The 3,838-nt window shown below is 35.6% G+C and overlaps 1 protein-coding gene and 1 long non-coding RNA gene across 6 annotated transcripts in view; one reads left to right on the forward strand and one right to left on the reverse strand.

Moving 5' to 3' along the window:
- The window catches only part of LOC108449107, a 481,280-nt gene that overhangs the window by 472,200 nt on the left and 5,242 nt on the right, over positions 1–3,838 (forward strand). The window lies entirely within an intron of this gene.
- The window catches only part of TECRL (trans-2,3-enoyl-CoA reductase-like), a 71,988-nt gene that overhangs the window by 51,442 nt on the left and 16,708 nt on the right, over positions 1–3,838 (reverse strand). The gene's annotated exons all lie outside the window — the stretch shown is intronic.

Raw genomic sequence — 3,838 nt, forward strand, 5'->3', positions numbered from 1 at the left:
TCCCTACAACTTCTTAACTTGTAGTCTAACGCCAGATTTAAAATATAGTCAACTTTCTAATAAATGACTATCATGTGTAAGGTGCCAGACTACTTTTTCTCGAAAAAATGTTATGAATAAATGCATATTTTACAGCTGTGGGTTCCATTCATTACACTTTTCATTCAGAAAAGGATGATTTAAAAATGTCAAATCCTGGTTTTCCTGTACTTTCACAGCCAGAAAACTTTTGCTTTTCCATTTGAGGCAACTTTTCATTTATAAGAATTCAATAATTAAAGGACCTTCTGGGTCATCCATACCAGTTCTGTTCTTCCTTTCAACACCAATGCACAAAGCATCACATTTCTTTTTAAGATTTAAAATACCATATTAGTATTTTATGCTATGACTCAAGGAAGAGCACTAAGTGGAAGATATTAAGGGAACTTAATACTGCCTTTTGTGAGTGCAAGCTAATCAGATAGTTATCCACTTTCATACCTCTTTTACATTTATAAGTCAAGGAATTATGCCAAATCTGGTGATCTGTATGTAATTGCACCACACAGTTCTTGCACTAAAGAATTATTGTAGGGGTCAGAGGTCAGCAGAATATCAATAAGAATTTGAATAATAGAATTTCAGCAAATAAGTAATCTTTCATTCAACATTTCCCTATGAATATTTTTTTTCTCTTTGTGACATATCAGTACCACTGCACTGCTGAGTCACCTACTTTATCATAGGCATTTTCCATAATTGCAGAAATTCAGAAATTCTTCCACTCCAGCTGCTCATTAACCACCACCCCATCTTCAGCCAGGGTAAATTTGTTCAAAGCAGTGACATCAGTTTATTGCAGCTGAGGATCTGGCTGCAAAAGAGATAACCAGCTAATGGGAAAGCCAGGTAATTTCCAAATTCAGTACTCAACAAATACTTCATCATTACTGCTTTTCCACCCTGTCCTTGTTTTGGGAGCATGCTGTATTATCAGAAACCAGCAGCATTCCACAGAAAGTTAATTAGAAAAACACCTGTTCTAACAGAGTTCTGTGTTTCGTGAATTTGACTTCCAGATCAGACTGGCTCTTCCTTATTGTCAGTTTTCAAAGACAGAATTAAAAATTTGGCACTGTTTTGCTTTAACCTTTCCCTGGTGTGTCCCACACTGCTCTCTTGGTGAACCAGTGTGCTGGTCATGCCCAAAGAGATATAAATAAATGAGCTCACCATGGAAATGACACAGAGGTAACTACATATAGACAAGTGCTGTCAGCAGCTACACAAAGGCTTTATACAGAATGCAGTATTTTACTCAGTAGACTGCAGTGAAGTGGCTCCCAAACAGCTGGCTCTGATCTCAATCTCTCAATCCAGTCTTTCCAGAACCAGGAGATATTCCGAATTATGGCTTGAGCTGAAGTAGTTTCCAGCACACGTCCATAAGTAGAGGGCTGTCTCACTGAACAGTCTTCCAGATTATTAACTGGTCACATGAACCTTGGCATATGAGATAATCTGACTAGTATTTCCAGTGATTATGGGCCAAATTAGCTAAGAATACACGTAGCCACATGCTCACTGGGTGCAGTCATGTCAATGTACACCAGGCAAGTTTGTCTCTAAAGATGATTAATTGTTTTTGTACTGATAGCTGGGTATTTCTATTAAAAAAAGATTCCTCTCTCTTTGCAAATAATTGCCTGAAAAGGTGTCAGACACCAAAAAGAGCTTTTTCTCTCTCTGCTAAAGATGAGAGTGGAAGTAAAGAGAATGTAATTCATTAGCAGAGAGAAGGTGTGCAAGCCATGCCTCAGTTTACAGAATTCAACATGTACACCAATTTCTGAGCAAATCTGACTGGAATTGGTCCTCTGACCTTTTATTAAGGGGGATTGAGTAAGGTTACTGTTCACCTCAGCACCTGAATAGCAGAACTTGTCAGGAAGCCTCAGTCACAACACTTTTCTACCAGGGAAATGGAGCTGTTCTGGCAAAACCCTGGATATGTAAATTTGTGTTGACTTCAAATTTTAAAAATGGAATAGAAATTTTTTTTTTAAAATCTGCTTCTGGCACATGCTGGAAATTCATTTTGTTGTTATTTTCATTACTTTTTATCCCTCATCTGTATGAAACTGTCATTACTTTTGCATTATTTTATGACACATCTATCATGACGGTGCAAAATAATATAACACATGGCTCTCGTGTCATTGAAAACAACCCAATAGGAAATAATATGCAAATAAATGCACTATTAAGTTGTAAAATAAATTGAACTTGAAATATTTATTGTGTCATAACAGATTGAAATATTTATTGTGTCACAACAGATTGAAATATTTCAGAATTAACTTGTAATGCAATCTTTCCCAAATTCTACCTCATCAAAAAATCAAGATTCATTTTTTTTCCCACTATTGCTTTCAAAGACAGCAACGTTTGGGATATTCATGTAAAAACAAATTATGTGACCAAAAAAAAAATGATATAAAAGAAAAATAATAACAGAAACTTTAAAATAAATATTATAATGTTTTATTATAAATATATATAAAAATGTTTTCTTGAATAAAATATAAATAATATATTTTTAGAATAATAAAGAAAAATTCTGACCTGTAATTCTCAGGAAAAAAGTGAGGCTTGGGGTGGGGTTTATGTTTTTGTTTGGATTTTGATGTCCAGTTCTAGCACAGATAAAGCATATGGCTTAGCTGTGGCACCTCTGAATTTGTCTTCCCTTTTCTATCAAATGGCTGTATAGATTTTTTTTTGCTTTTTTATATCTACACAGACTGCTAAAATTTAAAATCAAAAGGTGCACCAAAGAAACTCAACCAATATTTAGCACAAGACGGTCACAATCTATTTGGTGGACTGCATGAAGTAAAAAAAAAGCCAAAAGATTAACCAATTCAAAAGAAAATTCACAGAAGAATTTATTTTGTCAAAACAAGTGGCTCTCTGAGCAGCAGGGCTAATAAAGCAGGTCCATGGAGGGAAGCTGGAAGCTGAGAAGCAGCAGATAGGAATGGGAAATGAGGGTGATAGATGAGAACAACCAGGCAGCATCAGGTCTGTTAGAAATCCAAGTACTATTCATTATTCAATACCAAGTGCAATGAGGAGACTGCTGTACTTCTGGTAGAGATTCTCTGACTGCAACAGTTTGTTCTTTTGAAGCACAAGAAACGTGGCTGTTAAGAAAGAAAATCTTGCATTTTAAGGACTTTTTTAAAATCCAGAATTGCTTAAACATAGGCAGATACAATAACAGCATTAACATATACTGCTGGGTATTTATAGATCCATGACTACATGGCTCAGGTGTTTTGTGAAGAATCACACGTCTGACTTCAGAAAGAACCTGAAGCATGTTCTGATGGAGCAATAAATCACATGCAGGAGTATTTTAATGCTACAATAATGCCTATATGAGATGCCATTATGCACCTGACTTTCCATCATGGGCTGTGCTGTTAGCTATTAGACTAATAAAACATCTACTGCTCCCTGTGGTCTGGTATTGCTCCAGTACATTCATAATTTGCAATAATCTGTGAATTATCTTTAATGCAATAAGGCAAATGTGTGGCTGGGGTAAAATGTCATAACTTTGGTGGGAAAGAGGACATTTTCACACTGGCTGGGAATCTGTATCTGTTGAGAATTTTTGGCAATATTCACTGCTCTGGTAACATAGCTGCCTTTTACTGCTGGCCAGAATGGCTTATGTTCAGGAAGAGTTGGAGCACCACCAGTGTATCATAAATTCACTCTCTTGTTTTTGCTGAACTTTGTATGAAACTTCATTTTTTTTTTAATATTTATTATATTTGTTTCTTTA

This window comes from Corvus brachyrhynchos, unplaced genomic scaffold, assembly GCF_000691975.1.
Source record: "Corvus brachyrhynchos isolate BGI_N302 unplaced genomic scaffold, ASM69197v1 scaffold229, whole genome shotgun sequence".
In the NCBI taxonomy this organism is placed as follows: domain Eukaryota; kingdom Metazoa; phylum Chordata; class Aves; order Passeriformes; family Corvidae; genus Corvus; species Corvus brachyrhynchos.